Consider the following 21985-nt stretch of genomic DNA (forward strand, 5'->3'; position numbering starts at 1 on the left):
GTAACGAAAATAAACCTAACACGCTCAATTAGCTACCCCACCTTTTGGAACAGTATCTCATTTGAATTAAACAACACAATTGAATTTATGTATTTCCAACGGATTATCAATGGTAATAAATTTCCACCTATTTTGCTTGGCGATTTCAACATCAACTTCGCTGATGAAAAATCAGAACGGTTGACTACTTTTGTTTCGGAAAAATTGAATTTTAAAATGAATAAGATTCCACAACAAAATATGGGACCACCATTGACGCGGTATTTTCCAGATATTTAGAGGATATCAAGTCTTAAACTTTTGTTTCTTATTGCAGTTACCATAAACCTATAGTTTCAATGATAAAAATTCCTGAATAAAATACATGTATTGTAAGGTAATGAAAATGTTTTAAACAATATTAACTTCTCATTTATTCAATAAAAGAAAAAAAAATTGTTTTCTTATCGGTCACCAAGCTCAAAAAGTGTAACTTGAATTAGTATCAAAGAAAAAGAAAATATTGCATAAAAAATGAATAAATAATTATAATTGCATAAGTTGATAAAAATGCTATGCAATAGCTTTACCGCGGCAGTCCCCGAGTGCGACACGTTTTTTTTAATCTAAATTTTGATCAGTCAGTTTAGATGGTATTTTTCCATACAAGAACTTGATTTCGATCGCCCAATTTGTACGGCAGATATAAGTAAAGTGGTCCGGTATCAACCGTTTGACAAATGAGCAAAATACCGTGCTCACCTTTTTATGAAAAGGTTTGATAGTTGAAGTCCACTGCTTCAATTGTTACTTGGGCTTTGGTGGATACCTGTAAATTCGTGCATGTAGATGTTAAACAACGTTAAATATTGTTGTGCAAACGTGATATCCATCGCGTCTACTACTTTCTGATTCCAATTTGTCATGCATGATATGAATCATGTTATTTTTGATGACTCGTTCAAGCATTTCGACTGGTAATTGGCGAATGACACGCGTCATGTTTTGCTCCAAGTTCTGAATCGAAGCGGGGTTGTCCGTATAGACTTTAGACTGTACATATCTCCACAGGAAAAAGTCTAACGGTGTGATATCACACGATCTTGGTGGCCAATCGGCCGGCCCAAATCGTGAAGTTATCTGCTCACCGAAGTGAGTATAAATCAATTAATTGCTGCGATGTGTGGGAAGTGGCGCCGTCTTGTTGAAACCAAATGTCGCTGAGATCACGAACTTCAATTTCAAGCATCAAAAATCATTGAACCAGAAATGAGCCTCATCGCTGAACAAAATTTGGACCGAAAACATTTTGTCTTCTTGAAACTTTTCAAGTGCCCATAAAGCGAAGCGATATCGCTTTGGAAGGTCGAGCAGCTTCAGTTCTTGCACAAGCTATATTTTGCACGCATTTAATTTAAGATCTCGACGTAAAATGCGCCAAGTCGTTCCATACGTCAGTCCGAGTTGCTACGAACGGCATCGTATCGACTCTTCACGGACGTACACTCTCAGCTACGGCCGCTATATTTCCTTTACTGCGTGCTGGACGTGGTCTATTCGGTCGAATATTATCCAACAATGAATTCTGGGTCTCAAGATGAGACAAAATAGTGTTGCGAACAGTACGCTCAGTAGGCCGATTATGTTGACCATAAGTTGAGCGAATCGCGCGAAACACATTCTTTACAAAACGTGAATTTTCGTAAAAAAATTTGAACGATTTGTAAATGCTTTTCAGCTGTAAGTATTTTCACGATGAAATGTCAAACAATACTGAATAAAAATAACATGACAGCTTGACAGCAATCACGCCGGACTTGTGAAAAAAGTGCCTTTACTTGGATCACCCGTTGCATATGTACTTGTATATCTGTACTAACTCACGCTGATTGACAAAGCGCATAGAGAAAGCATAAATTCTTACCGTCAGCCATATATCTCGAAGTAGATCGACTTCAAGGCTAATTGAAATGTGTTAAACTTGAATGTGAAATTTAAAACCGTTCCTTACGCGATAAGGAAACGGAGGGAGCATAAGAGTGGGACTGCGGGGGAGAAATGACAATTTATTACAAAAGTGACGCACACCAACACAAAATGGCTTGCGGCCAAAATGGAACTGAAATGTGTTAAACTCACTGAAGAAGCACAAATGCAGACATTTATCCACATACGTAGAAACCTTTTTGTAAGTGAGGAAGAATTTCTGTGCGTTTGCGCATGCACAGATTCAATTTGATGCGGTCAGTCAAGCAGATATTCAAAAATCTCTTGCAATAATGGCTAATAATGTTCGTGCTTGCCGCACTTTGAGATATCTAAAAGTGACACATACACATATACTCGTACATGCATGTGTGTGTATGTATGTTAAATATGTGTGGCAGTGTGCAAAACCAATAACAACAACTCAAACAGCTCAATTCTCAACTGACATGACATATCGAACGTAAATTTTGGCATAAGTGCTTGATATTCATTTGTACATATGTGGGTGTGTATGTGTTTGTCTTTGAGTATGTATGTGCACGTGTGTTAGTTGGACTTGAGCTAGGTGTAAGCTGGGATTGTGTCGGCTGGAAAAAGCGTGCGTTTATCAAAAGGAAATATGTACCTAAAGTAAGAGGTAAAAGTACTGAGTGCGAAATGTTCAGCAGACGGCAATATAACGGCACATTCACGTCTACACATGCATATTCTCATGCACTTACCTGTAATTGTAATTTTGCCATTTCATTTTTGCACGTGTGCTCTCTAACTTTTGTTCACATCAAATCAGTGCAAAGACTATAGATAACAAAGCGAAAATTTACGATGTACAAACAGTGCAATCGGAAGAGACAGACAATGGTAATATACATTCAAAGACATACATATGTATAGGTGTGTACATTTGTGTGAGTTTATATGTGATGCTGTGAGGGCACGAATGCGTACCCGGCTTTATGCTAGGATTCACGGTGAAGCTCTTGCCGTTGATGACTGCTGATATTGTTGTTGTAATGCCTGTACTGTGTATTGAATCTTAGAGAAACAGCTTGTTTTAAGAGATTGTATTACAAGTCCCATCTTGACATTAAAGGCTAAAATCTCTATTATCATGCAATTTTTTTTTTCGTTTTTAGTGATCCGCTTTTAAATGTGTTTCTATAAGATATGTAACGGATTACGTGAAAAATATCGCCACTTACCATAGTAGTAGAGAGGGGAGGACCTTAGTCGCAAAGTGTGTTATAGCTGTACACTTCGTAAAGCAGTTGATCATAAGTTTCTTGGCATTACAGTAAAAATAGAAACAATAAACTCGAAGTAAATAAGTTTTCACATCTTTTTGGGATTTATGGTGATTAGGACCAATAATTTAGCACAGTGTTGACTATTTTGATAGTTTACAATGGTTCATATAAAAAACTCAAAGTTTCTAAAAAACCTCAATTAATAAACACAAGGCATAACGTATATTAACAGAAGAGCAATTTTTACAGCTTAGAAGTTGCCTCTTGCCGTCTGATTTGAAACTGATCAACATTTTAGGCATATCTGGCATAAGCTCTGACTAAGCAGCTGAAGTAAAACTATTTATGCACAATAGATCTTTTCGTTTTGTTCTAAGTTCAGTAAAACCTACAAGAAAAAAATCATTAATTGCATTAATAATTTGGCTCCTTGGCTTAACTTTTAGGATTTAGAGATATACAATATAATATTCTCTCTTTCGGCCAATTATTGAGGCTAAGCATAGAATGAACTTTTGCTAGACTCTCAAAACTGGTGTTTTTTATTTGAATTACTATGAAGGTTTTTTTTTTAGGTCAGGTTCACGAGAGAACAGGTTTTATTCAAAGTATTGGGTTTCGATCAATCATTGCTTGCATGCGAGTTAGGCTTTGTCTGCATACTTTTCTTTTATTAAAGCTGATATGTCCCTTTCCAGTTTGAAATCCCATCCAACAGCAAGCTTTGTTGCACTGGAAAATAATGAAACTTCCCTAACCATTAAGGATTGCTGATCGCTGCTGTGAATTTGGATTTTCTGCAGCTAGTATGATTGACCTATGAGATATAAGGAAGTTGTTGATAACAGGTTTTATTAACTGCATATAGCGGATAACGGTTATATTTTATATATATTTACTCTTCCAACCTCTTCTAAAAAATTCATTTAACCTAGCTCTCAAACAAAATCAAGAAATTCATCGTATACACAAACATGCACAACAAATAACACCATGTCTCATTCTGAGCTCACGAAGTCTTAGCTTTTGCCGAAATCATATAAAAATGTTCACAATTTTCCCCACCTTTGTCCACCGTACACCAGCATAGTTGACCTTAGATTGGATTGAATCAATTCTATCAGGGAATTGAATGTCTGCTTGTACTCCATTGAGTAAGAGATTTCGTTATCTATGTTATTGTATCCAAGCTTTTCAAGCTTGAGCCACACAATGTTATTGTAAGTGTAGGTATTGGTTAGGTGTAGCCACTGCAGCCGCAATGACCACACGAACATTCACATTCGCAGCGTGAAATACGAGCAGTGAAAAAGATTGAACAAAACACACCGCCACACTGAGGTGCACGAGCAAAGCAATAGCGATGAGAACGTAGCAGCTGTTAGTTGCAGACACACACACTCACGTTCACACGCGCACGAACACTGCCACACTGCCGGAGTCCAGGCCAAGTGCGGCATGCAGTGACAACTAAAAATATGAACACAACAATGAAGTAGCCTGAAAGGATGCTGCCAACCGCTCGAGTGCCCGACATATTGTCAATAAATTTTCGATAGTTTACAAGCAACAAGAACACAAAGTGTACTGTGAAAAATGTATTTGAACCGTGGCGGCATATGTTTGCCTGTGTGTGTTTTGTGTGAGTGTCTGGCTTTATTCATTTTCTATCTGCTGCGCTGTAACTACAATATTTCGGCCAATCGCTTGATGCAATGGAATTTTGGCTTTGTCTCTGCCACTGGCTGCTTGCACCTGACAGCGCGTTTGTATGGGAGTGTATGTGTGCGTGTAAGTCGACATTTGGGTCACCAATAACCGCTGTGTTGTTTGTGTTCTTTTTCAACGCTTTTCAATTGAGTTTTCTGGTTGACTTCGCGCTTATGCTGCGACAGGCTGCAGCAGAGTTCCCGTTATGTGCTGTGAAAATCAGCCAAACGAAATATTAACTTTTAAGTAAACTTTGTTATATCGCAAGTTTGTGTTTTAGTTTTTCTCTGTTTGCTTTCGCGTCATTTCATATTAGATTATGCATAGCCCTACTTTGTCTCCCATATTTGAGTTTTGTCATTTACCGCACAATCATATATAACTACATACAGTCATGTATATATGTATAAGTACAGCATATTCAAGTAGCCATATATGTATGTGTGGATGTGTTTATGCAAGTAGTACAAGGTATAAATTGTTTAGTGTACTGTGCGCGCCGATGTGTGAAAACAAAATGTATAAAGCACAAAAACAAAGCATTTTCTTCAAGTTTTATTTGTGCTCAGGAATTGTGTTAATTCGCTTTGTACTTGTGCGCTCCTTTTTTGTTAATGCTCTAGGGCTCTTTATGAGCTCAATACGCCCAGTGCGAAACTTCGGGGTTACTCCCCTTTGGTACAGTAAGAGTTGAAGTTTACAGTTTTAAATGCAAGGTAAGCCCAATAACCTCGAAGTCGAATTAAGGTTACTTGATAAGGTAAAAAAACTTGAATGACGATCTTTATCTTGATTTTGATCATTCAGTTTGTATAGTGACTATGTGCTATGAGTGGTCTGATCTGAACAATATATTCGTAGAGATTGTAGCCTTGGCTCGGACAATACCCATGCCGAATTTCGTGAAGATACCTTGTCAAATAAAGCAGTTTTCCATGGGCATTTGTATGGCAGCTATGTCCTATAGTAGTATAGATCAATCTCAACAATATTATCGGAGATTACAGCATGCCTGTAGTGAATATTTCTCCTTCCATTGGTATGACAGGTATATCCTATAACAGTGCAATATCGATGATTCCGCCAAATGAGCATATTTTTGTGAGAAAAGGATGTGTGGAAAATTTTAGTTCGCTATCTTAAAAACTAAGAGACTAGTTCGAGAACATACTGCAGAAATGCAGAATAACACCACTTCTAATATGACCCAATGATAACCGCTGATAAAGCGCTTTGAGCGCTAACCGAATATATCCGATCACTTGAAACCCGAAAATGATTTAGTAAACTTTTTGAGTTCAAGTCTTGAAAACCGACAAAATTTAGAAAAAGTTATTACACGAGCTAATATGATAATTTTCAATACGGCAGTCATTCTGGAAAGGTGGAATGCGCCTAGCTCCCTATCCACCCTTCGCTAGAAAAGTTGAGTAATATTGTTAGTTTTTTAAGCAAAATACCTGAGTCCACCTTATAAAGTTCCGCAGTGAACACTATAACCCTAAGGTTGCACATTGAGCAAGATTTTTGCCAGGAAACGACTCTTAGCTATTCCAAGCTTCGAATTTCTAATATATCATGTGTTCTAAAACCTTAATACTTCTGCAAAAGCTAGAATTAGCGAATGTGTGGTTTTCTAACTCTTTCGGCAGAATAATTGGCTAAAAAGACTTAAAGAACTATAAGTTAGTACTCGATATGAATGTAAATATAAGCAGAATTTTTTATTTATAAAATATCTGCCTGAGCTGTACAAAAAAAAAATCTAATTTAATTCCAATAATAATTTATTTTATCCAATACAAATTTATATTTTAAATTTAATATGTAATTTTGGTTTACTCTTAATTTAATCGTTTTTTGGTTTTATATAAAATTTATATCGGAAACCAAGTTTTTAATTTTGATATTAATTATAATTTTAGTTTTGAATATATTTTTATGTTCAATTTTAGTTTTAATTTGATTTAAATTCTAATTTTGATTATTAATTTTAATTTTGTAAGTAATTTTAGTTTAAGTTTTAGTTTTAATTTTAATTTGATTTAAATTGTAATTATAAGTAATTTTAGTTTTATTTCTATTTTTAATTTTAACTATAATTGTTAATTTTAATTTTATATTAATTTTACCTTTAATTTTAATTTAAACTTTAATTTTAATTATAACACTAATTGTAATTTTAGTTTTTTTGACTTTTATTTTTAGTTGCAATATAAATTTTAACTGCAGTTTGATTCTAATTTTAATTCAAATTGTAATTTAAGTACATCAGCTTCAAATTTTTCCTATTGGGCACCCGCGTTGGCACTTGGCCATTTGCCGATGTTTATCCAAGAAGTTACAGTTAATGTCGTCCATTGTGTCGCCTTATAAGCATACCACTCTGGGCTGGGTATACCACCTCTCAAGTTATTGTGTTATTTTGCAGCAATTTAGGTGTCTTCTTCTGCTGCCATTCACAATTTACTGCTTTGTATATTTGCTTTTCTTATTACTCGTTAAATATTTGACTACCGCTACAACAACAACTTCTACGGCACTTTATGTTTTGTGTTTCTGATTATTAAATAAAATAATTTATGCTTTTATATGGTCACTTACTTTCTCGGCCTTTCATTCGCCGCTCACTTGTGACACTCACCTTTTCCATGTCCCCTCTTGCTACCCCCTTCCCCATGCTGTGCATTTTGTGTGGCGCTACGTTTAGCTTTTGATTGTTGCACAACTTCTCTCTGCGTAACAAGCGATTTCTTTGACACTTGTCAGCTTCTGCTGCCATCTGCTCCACACTTGTTTGCTTCGCTTGCGTTACTGGCCGTCGGCAGATGTTTTCCGATTTTTAGGCTAAACGCAATTTTCTCCCAAATAGTCACACAAATGGTATTTTGCTCATAAACAGAGTATTTAAGTGCTTTGGTGTGAATGGTGGCCGCACTTAATGGTTTAATAAATATCTGCACATCGGCTATTGTACGCACTTAAGCTATAAATATATGGACACATACTCATATACATACATACAGATGCACAGATGCGCATAAAATGCCTCGTATGGTGTGCAATTAAACTCACACATACACACACACACAGGCGTGCCACTTTTATTGGCCCATATGTAGCTGTATATGCATGTAGTTGTACATATGTATGTGTTGGTGTGGCCTGCACGCTCCTTTGGCATTCGGTCGGCTGTTGGCTGGTGTTGTGTAGGAAATGAAATTATTGTCGGAAGCCACAGGTTAATTAGATTAAATTCGCTCTACTCGTCGACGCACCAGCTTAAATGCGTGTTTATGTGTTAGTGTGTGTGTGCGTGTGAGAATTAGGAATTTGGTTACATTTACTGGTTAAGCCACAGGCCAGCTCTAGCGCAACGCTTGTGGCTCCAGTTATGCAGAGGTGTAATTTAAATTTTCACAAAGCGAAGTTCGGCCAAAAGGCATTGCTGAGCCGAGCGAATTCGGTCAATTTGGTTGGTTAATTAAATTGAGGTGTATTAAAAGTACAGCAAGCAACAACTCGTGGCATCTTTGGTTCAATGGTTTAGAAAGTTTCGCACAACAGCAGCTCGACAGCTAACTTTAAATGCAGTTGAAAACCTGCAACTCGGTTTTTGTACTCAAAACACGCGCCGGCCTAACGATGTTGATGATGTATTGTCAATGAATGCAACGTAGATTTGCGACCACGCACATATACATACAATCGAGGTTCGTATGCAGATTTCGATCTGCTTGTCATGCAACAGCGCCAGCGCATTAGCGCCGTTCAGGCAAACGTTTGCGGCAAGTTGCTACGTTTCGCACTCTAACTCGGCATTGTGGCATGAAACCTTAGTATGGTTATCATCCAATTGTGTCGTCTGCTGTTTTCTTCTGCCTGCCTTATTGTCACTGCAATTGAAAGCGCTTACTTACAGCCTGTTGCCGCTGACTGTATTGGGGCTGTTGTACCTTAAATGCTACCGCAAGCAATTGCCGCACTGCTGATTGGTGTTGCATGCCACATACTTAAGCAGATGGAGTGTAGCACGTGCAGTAGCGATTGAACGGGAATGTTTAATACCCTTTCAATAAATGCAAGCGGCCGTTTCCAGTCGTTTGGCAGTGAATTTATGAAAGTTCAATCGATTCTGATAACGGTCGGGTATGACAGACGATTTGAAAGGTTGTATTCAATTTTGAAGAGCATTGAGTTAGCTTAAAGTGTTTTCTTCTAAAAAATAGCCAACATTCCATAAATTGGGGGATTTAATGCAAAAATCTACATTTTACATATTTGCTATTTTGTGAAAATTTTCTGCAGTTCTAAGTTATTTTTTTCTGTGAAGACTATAATTATTTTTTATTTGTGTCAAAAGTAAGATAATAATAATAATCGTAATCATAAGTAGGATTGGGCAGGTTTCACTTGTGATTAAACAAAAAATCGATACATGTGCAAATATCTATAATGAATGTACTTAAATTTGAGAATAATCTCAAAAAATTTTATGGTGATCCGGTAAGTAGTTTTGAAGATATGAGCGCATTTTTTAAGAAAAACGTCCACAGACGTCCGACGCGATCAACTTGAAATTTTCATCCGATCTTGTAAGATATATTTTTCATGCTATAATTGAAGAAATAAGATTTTTGATAATAATTTCGAAACAACTTTTTTTCGAAAGCCGCCATTTTGTCAAAAATCAAAACATCGACTATTCATCTGTATTAATGAACATTTGTTGTTTTTGAATTTGAAGGAGAAAAAACGTCCTCTCCGCCAAATATCTTTTTACAGAGATTTTCACTGGATATCCGCTACTGGATTAAAGGAATTAAAAATTTTTCAAAAATTATTCTTCAAGTATGTTGTAAAAAACGTTCTAAAAAGCATTTTTTCTGACTAAAAAGTGTATGTAGTATTCAAACATTTATGAGATATAAACTCAATTGAAAAAACTAAATTTAATATAATGAGTTGTTGTGAAAACGTCAAGCGGAGGATCGCAATTCCTTATTTTATTCCCACATAATTTTTAAGAAAACTTCTTCATTTAATTTTATTGAAGTATCACACATTTTGTCAGGTGGAAAGTCGAAAGTTATTATACAGGCTATATTGGAGGCAGAGAAAGGGATGGGTTGATTGAATTAATTTTAACATTGCTGAGGCATACTTGAAATCATATTTTCAAGCAATTTTATTAATATATGACTCACACATTGAATGACATGTTCGGCATAAGGTTTGTTAGAATAACGAAAATCAATATAGGTAGTACTGTAGGTAGAAGTTGGGGTATTCGTAGACTAAATTCGCACATTTTCAGCATTAATCTTCAGTTATCTATTTATATATTATATGTATATATATAATATAAATACAATACCAAATTTTGTCGAAATTGATCAAGTAGTTTCGTAGATATATGATTTGGGCTAAATGTGGGCGGTGTCACGCCCATCATCTAATTTTGACAACGGTTCCTTTAAAAACACCCTTTTGCCATCCCGGATGAAAAATGTAGTGTCTCTGACGTATTTAATTATTGATTTATCGCACTTTTAGTAGTTTTTAATAAAACCGTTATATAGGGAGTGGGCGGGGTTATTATCCGTTTCATACATCTTCACACTGTCGAAGGAAGTGTTTAAAATACTTATTCTTTGCAAATTTGGGTTATATAGCTTGAATGGTTTAGGAGAAATACAGATTTAACTTATTAGGAGGCGGGATTACGCCCCCTATTTGAACATTTTTTCAACCATATATGCACCTCCCCAATACAACTTTCTGAACCAAATACAAACAGATATATATCCTAATTTAGTGCTTAGTTATGGGGTTTTACAAGTTTACGATTAATAGCGTTTTGTGGGCGTGGCAGTAGTCCAGTAACTATTATATTATAATATTAAACTATTATACTTGCAACATGTTGCAAAAGTATAAAAAATATATTTGCAAGAACACTAAAATTACCGTTCCTTTAAGCATCTCCCTTCACAGTCTAGAAGAAATGTCTCCCACTGCGTGAATGCGTTAAGATAAGGAGTGGGTGGAACCACAACAAAAACCAACAGACTTTGATTCAGCCATTAGTACCGTTATTGCATACAATTTTTACTTGACCTAACTGCGCTTCATCGTTAGCTGCATGCAGAAAGAAAAATTACAACAACACTTCACCGCAGCATATTGCCGTACTCACTTCGTGCGCTCTAACTGTTACAAGCCTTGCCATCAATGATTCATTTGTAGCATGCAACAAACATCTCGGCAAGTCAGTAATTGGTACACACTTGTCACAGTTTTCGCAATGCCACATTTGTCGCCACTTCACTTTGTTTCCACACAACACAACTACTTGGACATTGGCAATTTGCACGTGTATGTGTATGTGTGAGAGCGCTTTTATGCAGCCCCATACACAACTGGCACATTTAGACATTCAATGAGTGCTGGCATTGGGTGGCAGGCAGAGAGTTCACATGCACACATATACTCACATACATTTATACACAGGCGCGCAGTGTATACAAAAATTGATGAAGGCTCTGTAGTCATCCAGCGACACGCACCAATGATTAAGTCAATTAGCGAAACCTGGCAGCTATGAATTCTTTTGATGAGCTTCGCGATTTTTACGCTCCCACACACAGTCACACGCATACACATCTGAAAAATAGACTTGCAGATGCTGGCGCATGTTGCCACAACGACTTGTCCACCTACTCAGGCCGATTGCCTATAACCGTGATAGGAAACTAAAAAAAACAGCAACAATAACAACAACAATTGCTATGAAAAAATAGGCCATCATATGCCACATGTCCTTGACGATATCAGTCAACGGTGCAACATCAACAATGCCATCGACAGCGACAGCGACGACGGCTGCGGCAACGCCTATAGCTTCAACGCGACACATCGTTCGCGGCTTTGTGTACAGCTGAATGAGCCACTCTATGGGCACACAGCTGCGGTTGGGGTGGCGCAACAAAGTGGTGCGAAGCGGGCGCGCGCTCTTTGACGTGGCTGCAGGCATGGTTTTTGCATTTGGTGCCACGTAGGCCGCCCGAAATATGTCAATCATGAAATTGCGTGGCCTGGCTTCGATTTTTTCTGCTTAGTGCGGCATTTTTGTGAATATTTTTGATTTGGTTTTGCTGTCGAAAAGGTGCCTGTGATGGGCGCTTGTGGTGGGAGGGGCGTCACTTTTGCGATGCTTTTGTTTCCATTTTTATCACTTTTGCTGATGCGGAATTTTATCAGGCGCGGAAATTCAGCGCTTCCACGAACGTGATGAGTTTGCGCTGAGCGCGGGGGGTTCTCCCCACAACTGACAAGATTTTTAAATTTAATATTTTTTGCCTACGGTGCTTCAACAAAATTGTGATGGAATGTTTTATTACAGATCATGCTTAATTGTTCTTATTTATTCGTTTGCACGGTGGTTGTTGGTACGCTAATCCGTATAATTTTTAAAATATATGTAGTTATGCTTTAGTTTTCCTTACCTTCTGTTCTGAACATCTGACAATCATTTGATACATTATTTCTGAGTTGAGCTTGATCCGCTTCTATGTGAAAGGGTCAACGTCTAATCTGTGCATGGAATCTCTTTTGAGAGAATTGTGACTCATTATTTTCGTGGCTCATTTCTGAAATTAAGTATATTGAATTATCATTATCGTAGACCATACCAGATTAGATACTGTTACTAGAGCGAGAAAGAATTTCCACTATGTAGGACAGCTCAAGTATAGAACGACATCAACTAGCCTGAAAAATATAGACATTTTCAAACTGAAAACCAGTATTAACTATATAGGTTTCTAAAGAATTATTAGATCTTCTTTAGTTTTAGTAATTAGTGGTAGTGTAACCCTCATAACCGATTCTTTCTTCTTGCAGTTTGTGGATCTCGAAAGCCGATATATTTTCTTTATTTTCTTTAGCGTAAACTCAGACTCCTTTCAAAGTATCTTCAGAATCTGAACAGCTTATATTGCAATTTACTCAATTCAAGCTCTTAACAGCCTACATTTCATTCCAAAGCGCCGCTTAGTTGAGTTTGAGACATAATGTTATTAGGCTTCCATGCAAGCTTCCTGTTAAGATGAGCCCCAATTCTTATTACCCGTTTTTCATTACAAAATGAATAAACTCATGCAAGTGCTTAGTTTTGAAATATTGGTGTTATCTATTTTGATGCGTTTAAAAATTTTCTTTGCACTTTGTTGAGTGTCGAATGCTCGCGTGATTTGTGACGCCAATAAAAAAGAATAAAATGTGTAAATTAAATGTGTGATGCTTACGAAGTCAGATTTTTGCACGAAACATTAATTCCGCATTTTATATCATATATATGTATATATCTATGTGTGCATGAACTTTTCTGAAATACATTTGCGCCAGAAACACCAGTTTCCCTTAGCTATTACCTGAAAATTACAATTTTATGCTGAAATTATCAAGCAAACTACACGCATTTCTCTTAACACGATTTAATATTCTAACTTATGCAAACCCGTAAGTACGTAAGTGCACAACTGAAGCGTGCAGAATGAAAAAGTGAAGTAGTGTGCACACACACACTGCTTACGACAGCAGCTAGCAGCTGAAACGCCATCACATTTTAGCAATTAAACTTTTGCAACTAGTGGCGAACACGTACTCAACTGCTCATTTACATATATAGCACCGGGTCCCGGCTACCCGGCCACCGACATCATTTTAATTTATAAAATAAGAGTGATGGCGCAAAATGCAAACTTTACAACTAAGTGTTGCACTTGACTTTATCGTCTTCGTCGATACGTTCGTTGTTTTCGCTCCGTTTTTTCTTCAGCAGTAATTTTTGTATTTGCTTGCTTGCCAAGTTGCATGGTGGCACGGCTGCGTGGCAGTTGATGTGCTGCAACAACGCGGCTTGCCAGAAATGCCAATTTCGCAAGTTGAACGTCAACGCCATGTGCGCCAACGCATTGCACCCTCTAATCGAACCCACCTACCTCAGCGTGCGCTGCACTGCAGGCGTTGCATCAATCCGTTATTTGCATTTTTCCTATTTACATTCAGTGGCAAGTCGCAATTTTTTACCCGGCTGCTAGCACCCAAACACACACGCCCATACATCCCAGCTCGGTTGCTCGCCATTTTTTGCTGGCGGTCAGCGTGGTTTTGCTCCACCATTACTTGTTCGCTTAACAGTCCGTTTGCGCGCCGCCCGCCGCCTACTTGCTTGCTACGTTGGCTGACCATTTACGCGTCTATTTTGTATGCAAAACGATTTATTGCTTTTCCGAATGACTTTCGACCAAAGTTTTTAGGTCGTTGCTCATACGCCGTGACGGTCAAACTATAAAACTCAGCTCAAGCTGAGCGCATGTGGCGTGTGTTCACTTCGTTGCGCTGTGTCGCTTTCCTGCGCAGTGCGGATGTGTATGTGTGTGCCGCACATGTCCGTGTGCGTGCATTTGCATAACCTCTTGCCCCCCACCCGCTGTTTGTACGCCATCTAAGCCCATTTGCGCTACGTTGCCATGCGCTGCAATGTTGTTGCTGCAGCACTGCTCTCGCTTGGTTGCTGTGCGTTAATCCTTGTCGTGGTGTATATCACGGTAACTTTACATAACGGAAATCAATATTTTCCTCGAGTTAGTCGGTTCGTTGGCTTAGTTTTTTCTCTCCCTAGCTGCCTGTTTGTTGGCGTTGTTTTTGCGTCATTCTTTTTACTTTGTGTTTGTTGGTGACATCCTTCCTTCCCGGTTTCCTGTGTGTCCAGTGTCACAGGCTGCCTGCCACGCTGCCTCCGCGCGCTCGATGTCACCATCGTCGGCTGGCATTTGCTCTGGCATTAACTCTGCCATAAGCACAAATAGTTAGCTATTCGCTTTGTTGCTGTTGTTGTTGCCGGTGTCAGCGGTTCGTTTGCTTATGTTGGTCGGCAAGGCGCATAAATCGCAAAATGCAAACTTCGGGGACAGGTCCTGCATCCTTGGCGAGCGCGTGGAGTGTGTCGAGATGTCTGCTGCAAGTCGAGTTGCTAGCGCTTTCCAATGCTTGTACATGTGTTCCTATGCATGTGTATGTGTGTGTGTTTTTGGTGTTTGAGTGTTTGCCTCAGCCATGATTATGTCTAATAGATGTCTAAGTCAATCGTTGTTTAAACGTTTGACATGTGCTTGACTTGACGCAGACACACAAGTGCCCGAGTAATAATTTGCAGCACTTATTGTCTGATTGCGAGCGATTTGTTATACCACATATGTGGACTAGGGTGCTTGTGAAAGGTGCCATTGGCGGTGCGTAGTTGCCTAGGTTTTGTGCAGCAGTTTTTTTTTGTTTCAAGGAATGTGTGATGCGAATTTGTGAGAAGCAGGATGCATTTGATATGCTTGAATGTATGTGTGTAATGGTGAGCTTGTAGATATGTAAAACTGAATATAGGAGATGATTTACTAACGTTATTATTGCTTATTTTTATTACAGCTATACTCTACAACCAGACCAGCTTGAATTGCTTGCGGAAGTGCTATCAACAGCTATATTAAGGTCAGTCAAATTATAAAATATATATATAGTAAAAATATATATATATAGTAAAAATAAATTTGATGTAATTTTTACTATAATCAATTGCAAAAAACAGAAGAAAAAATATTAACTTCCCTTCAGAAATAAAAAAGTTTCTCATAGAAGAATTTTATTTTGATCGGGCAGTTTGTAGCGCTGACTTTGGCAATAAGCTGTGACAAAAATGCTATAGTCGTCCGATATCAGCGGTTCTGAGAAATGAGCAGCTTCTTGGAGAGAAAAAGAAATGTGTACACTTTTAGAAAAAATACAAAAATAAAATAAAATTAAAATAGTACAAAATAAGGAATTTATACACTACGGCGCATTCTTTCTGCTTAACTTGAGAGCTTATGAGTACTCAATTACTTATTATAAGCAGTAAAGGCGTTGCTACTACAAAATACTTATGGGGAAGTATACTTATACCATTGCTCCTCATTTTATATTTACCACCCACTGATACTATTAATATCGACTTACCATATTCTAGTTTTTGTTGTTGCAGCCAATTTATCTATGCTCTAAACTCAATGTGAATTTTCTCTTTTGGTGTTGAAAACCTAGTAGCACTTTAAAATTTAGATGCCAGGAAGGAGTTTCCTTCAGTTTTGAACTAATTTTAAGTGGTGTTAGCTGATATCTAGGGTTAAATTACCGGAAAGTTCGCCTGTAAACTTTCTTGCAGGTGTATGACTCTTGTATGCTCCATTTCTTTGGTCTGTGTCGATATATCATATATAGCTTTCCACATTGGTATGTGTTAAATTAATCACTAAGCACTTCAGGATGCCTCTGCTGAATCCATAGATAATTTTAGAAAACTTGTGTAAAGGTAATAGCCATCAACCCTTCGCCTTCATTTATTACTGGTATCTAAAATAAACTTTCACCCTATTACAAGTATTTCCAGTTACTTCAAGTCAGTCAGTTTGACATCCTCGAATTAGTTCGAAAAAAATCTGTCGTAGGCTAATATCATCATTTCAGTGTTATGTTGAGAGTTTTTAAGTAGTGAAACTTAAAATTGTCAAAATACCTCTGTGTACTTGTTTGTCCTATGTTTCAGTTACACAAATATTTGAAGACCGCTAAGAGTACGAGTATAAAATAAAACATGAAGCTAAGCATGTTCCGTTAGTTTTTACTTTGTGCATACTTTGTGTCGACATATTACGTTTCTCTAACCTCCTTCACTAGGATTCACTGTAAATATGAAACGTGAAACACATAAAAACCAATAACAACAGCTTCTCACTCGTTTCCTTTCACCTCAAAACTCAACTCTAAAGTAATCAACTTGGTAAGAATTATGTGGTTGTGATAACAAAACATTGCCTACAATGAGGTAATAGCGTAATCGAGTTTACTTTTAGCAAAGTTCCAATCCTAAATCATGATATTAGGTAACCTCTCAGCCGTAATAATTAGGCTTCTCATTAAATTTTGGTATTAGTTTGATGGATGAATATATTTTTTCGGCTATCTGGAAAAAAATGGCTCAATGTGAGATTTTCTCGATGCCAGCATTCAAAATATGGTTTGGTATCGACTGAGGCATTCGACCTACTTTGTTTTCTCTAATACCTGCTTTGTGGAGACCCTATATAGATTTTTTTTTCATATACGAGTACATTTATGCCAAAATGTCTAGTCGGTCTAAAGAATATGTATAATGACAGACTTGTGTTTCGTTCAATGCGCACAACTCGTTCCGACATCGGTGGAAATTTTTCGAAATAATGTAAAATGTATGGGCATTCATGTGATATATAGCTCTAACTACATTTTTATATTCTTATTTTGCACTTAACTAATATCATTCCATATATTTTATTATATGAATCTTAATTAACCGTTATCACAAATCAAATCAATAAATACTCGGCCAAAGGTTGTCAGGCTGTCAATAGCAATGAAGTTTACCTTCACTTGAAGCCCTTTATTGAACTCTGTATACCGATTTACAACAAAAACCGCAGTAAGCGTTCTATCCGTTCTGTCTCTCACATCACTATTGTAATCGAGCACAGGAATTCGCTCAGATAGTAACTACTAACCCAATTAGAGGCGCTTAATCGAATAACACTTGGGCATACCCACACATTAGAGTACACATATACACGTGTCTAAGTATGTTTTAAACAGACACGATCGTGCCGAAAATTTATTGGACTAAAAACATTTTAATACACTCAAAAAGTTTAGCCTGAGGCGAAATAAATTGAACAAAAGAAAGTCAAAAGTCAATATAGGCCGGCAACAGCTTCACCTGCATGCTATATGCAACAGCAGCAGCCAAAAACCGAAGCCAAACACACACTTGCGAACGCAGAGCAAAGTATACGCACACAAAAGCCGCATGACATAAAGAATCGTAGGCAGCCGCACAACATAAAATATAAACTTTGACACCCGACGCATTTGCTGCCGGTGCCCCGAAGCATCATACACACACACACTTGCAGAATGAGCTAAACTCAAGCTGCAATGCACCAACGAGCAACTCAAGCACCATATGAATGTGCATACGCACACACGCACACGCAGGCATACATCAATTGCGGCACATTTACACTTATGCGCCTACTACATATGTTCGTATATGTGTGTGTGTGTCTGCATTTGAGTTGGCTGCCGTCTGATATAGCCTACTCCCAGGCTGATCATAAATTTAAGTACCGCAAATCAAATTCAATTGTGTGAGAGCAGAAATACCCGCTTGATTTGAGCACACCCGCCGGCCGCCATTCTTCAGCTTCAGCATCAGCAGCGGCAATGCCAAACTCAAATTACAACAAATTCTCGCCTCCAACGTTTAAAACCGAAATTGCCATATAAATGAAGTACTTACGATCATTGTATGCTGAAGCGGTGTGTAGAGAATAGAGCGCCGCCAACGGGTGTTATAGTATCGTGAGAATGTGTGTGTGTTTGTGTGTGGGCTGTGCTGGTTGAAGAGGTGGCAAAGTTTGCTGGCATACGCTCCACATAAAATTGAGTGCCAAAAATTGTTAAATGGGGCGTACATGAAAACTAAATTCGCACACACCGGATGCTTGCCAGCGGCAAATGTGTGGGTGTGTGTTTGTGTTTGTGTACTATAGCTGCAATATAAGGCTTTGCTCTAATGAAAGGCCGAATGAATTTTTAAATTTTGCGCTGTGCCAACGGGAGCCACAATATATTTTTCTTGTTCTCGTTTTATGTTGCTGTTCACACTTCGAAGGCTAAGCAACAGACGTTGGCTGTGCCAGCAGCAAACAACGTGAAGACGGTAGTTAGGTAGGTAGGCGGTAATACAATTCTAAATCTACAGTGTGTCTGAAGAGTGTAAATTACAATATTATAAAATTCGGGAACACAGTTGTTTAATAATAAATAAGAATAAAAGTTAACTTCGACTGCTCCAAACTAAAGTATTCTTCAAAGGTGCATTTCTTATAGCATGAAATGTAAAAACGAACCAGTTCGCGTATATACAAACAGACAGACGGATAGATAGACATGACTAATTGGGCTTTGTTCGTCACGTTGATCATTTATATATATATACTTTATAGGATCTCCAATTTTTCCTGCTGGGTGTTGCAATTTTCGTGGAAAACTTAATATACTCTGTTCAGGGTATAATTGGCTGTAAAGTTAGAGTGGAAATTGAACTAGAATTCTGCAAAGGCTAGGCTTTGGATAGCAGTGAATGCTGGTTTTTTGTGATTTTCAAAACCTGGATATGCCTTAAAAGACCTTTATAGATCGTAGAAACGTTCACAAATCTTATTAGGGGATCTAATATCAAGCCCAACCATTTTACCAAGTTCACCGAAGAAGGAGATGCTTCAACCTCAGCCTGACAAAAGCTGGACAGTTGTGAAGAAAGTGTCTAGATAAATTCTACTTATTGAACTTGAATTTCAATCCAGCTTAAGCGGATTAATTCGACAGCATTCACTAAAAACTATTACGATGATTAAAACTTATATACTGATCCAAAAGTAAATTAAATCAAGCCGTACTATAAACAAGTGTTTTTACTCTCATGCTAATATTTTTCCTTCCAACTAATTGTAACTTAATAAATTTGGCTTCCTAATATAATAATATTGATATAATTTCTTGACAAAGAATACTTATAGAAGATTTTTCCAATAATAATAGCTTTCATTCGTTGCCTGGGAAAGTTTCTATTTTATTATGAAGCGTTCGTTTTTATATTATCCACCATAGATTTCCTGAGCATCATTTCTAATTGGTTGAGGTGAGTAAGGTGCTTTTTCTAATCAAAGCTGAATTCGAAAGTCGGCATTATCTATCCACCGAAGACAAACGATTTAATAATATAAATCTATGCATTTTAAGATTTTGCTTTGGCCTTTAGTTTAGATCCATAATTGGGAAAATTCTAAACTCGACTGCAGAGAGTCAGTTCGCGGAGTATGTATTTGAAAAATCATTGAAATGGATTTTATAGTTTTTTTTTTAAAAGGCGAGATGAAACTTGGTTTGAAAACAACATGAGAATCTTTCTTAAGTTGAATATAAGCCTTTTTCAACAAATTTAGATATTACTTGTAGAATTATCTACGTACGTAAAAAAAAATATGGAACTAAAAAGCGTATGATATACAAAATTTTGAAACTAAGGAACTACTTATCGATTTTCAAAGTCCTATACTTATATATGATACTTGATTTACTTGATACATCTTGTGGCTAAACTAACAGATGGTTTTGGATCGGAATATAAAAAGTCGGAATGAGATTTGGATCTGACCATAAATACAATTTCTAAGACGTATTACTTGTAACGAAACATTCACGGTTTCCTTTTCGAATACAGAAGTATAGCTGAGAAATGAAACTGGATATAGCTTATATAATATAAATTTCTCATACCAAGGCACCAGATTCTTTCCTTATAATCTTCGCCTAAAAAGTTTCAAGAAACCTAAGTGGACGAAGTTGCTTATATTATTACTGATAGCGTTTTTATTTAGATTGCTATTACCCACTACTCTTCTCTAGTTATGTAAATTTTGATGTTAAGTAAATTCAGAAACTACGTGGAGCAATCCCTCAGACGATTATTTTAAGTAAATTTTTTTTAAAAGGTTAACCCCACTCGGGAATGGATCAAAACAGCAACCGACAGTAGGTATACCGACAGTTTTGACAAAAACTCAAAAACTAAACCATCTAAATAGGTGTAATCTTTTTTAACAACAAATTTTTCTACAAAACAAAAAATCTGTATCTAGTAAACTGCAACCCACTGTATGAAATATTAAAATTTAAATGTTCTGTAAATTCCAGTGAATACCAAATATCCTAATTGCTTACGTGCGTCCGTGGGAGCTGTGCGTAGGCTTGTGCGTACCTCGAACGCATGCAGGGCAGTCGGCTGTGTGTGTGTATGTGGGTCCATTCGCGGCGGCTGCGGTTGTGGTTTTAATAGGGTGTACCACTTTATTTTTCTAAGTCAAATTTATTATTTTTTAATCACCCCCTCGGGTGTTGTTTGGCGTATAATTTACCTTTTGCCTTGTTTTCTATTGCCAGCAGCTGCTGTGCCAGGCAGCCGGCAGCAAGCGGTGCCCTGTAGCGTTGCGGTGCTCGAGCAGACACCGAATCCCGCATCATAGCGGCAGCAGCCAACTGTAGGACCTTGCCAGAGCGAAAGTTGTATGGAAAAGTTGGAAGTTTATAAACGTAAGCTGGCATAAATTTGACCTTTTTTGGCGAACAAGAAAAAATCAAGCCAAACACATGCAACACACGCACCCTTACTTACATACGAGTATATATACGCTTCAAGAGCACTTGCGCATTTGTCTGCGAGGCGAGCGAGAAAAAAGTTCGTTCAAAATTTTGCGAGTGGTCGCTGTGAGGGTGCAGTGTGAAATGCAATGAATAATCACTTGTGTGATTTCCGCAACGAGGTCAAGTGTTTGCTTGCCAAGCTTGTTGATTGTGCCTTCTCTGCGTTGTGTGGAGTGTAGCTTTTTACAAAAAAGTTTAATTTTTTTTTTGTTTAAAATTTTGAATTTCTTGAATTAAATTTGGAAATTCGACCCTTGACCAATTATAAAGACTGATTGCGACACACGCTTCATCAATTTGTGCCTCGGCTTGCTGTGTGAGACCTCTCCTGGCGCTTCCTGGTTTCTAGGAGGAGACTTTAATTCTTAATTATTTAAAACTTTCTTTTCCACTTTTTCGTTATTCCTTTTTTATTTGTTACTTCATTAAGTCGAACCAATTTTCATTATTTTTTCTGCTTTTCCTTCACTTTTTAGAACACTTTCCATCCTATATATTAACGCAGCTTTTCATCTGTTCGTGTGTGTTTTCGTTTATAGTCAGCAATTGACTTCAATATTGTCACTGCTTTTGTTCTCACTACTGCCACCGTTATTTGCTTGCTGCTGCTGTTGCTGGTGGCTGGTGATCCCTCCAACCTGCAGCAACTTTCCAGCTGATATACAATATTT

General features: G+C 37.5%; 1 protein-coding gene across 2 annotated transcripts in view; it reads left to right on the forward strand.

Moving 5' to 3' along the window:
- The window catches only part of LOC106625239 (uncharacterized), a 424306-nt gene that overhangs the window by 39998 nt on the left and 362323 nt on the right, over positions 1-21985 (forward strand). For both annotated transcript variants that reach the window (XM_070105926.1, XM_036361284.2), the window contains exon 2: positions 15411-15473. The gene's annotated coding sequence lies outside the window, so the exon portion shown is untranslated. The remainder of the gene's footprint in view (positions 1-15410; positions 15474-21985) is intronic.

Source organism: Bactrocera oleae, chromosome 2, assembly GCF_042242935.1.
Source record: "Bactrocera oleae isolate idBacOlea1 chromosome 2, idBacOlea1, whole genome shotgun sequence".
Taxonomy (NCBI): Eukaryota; Metazoa; Arthropoda; class Insecta; order Diptera; family Tephritidae; genus Bactrocera; species Bactrocera oleae.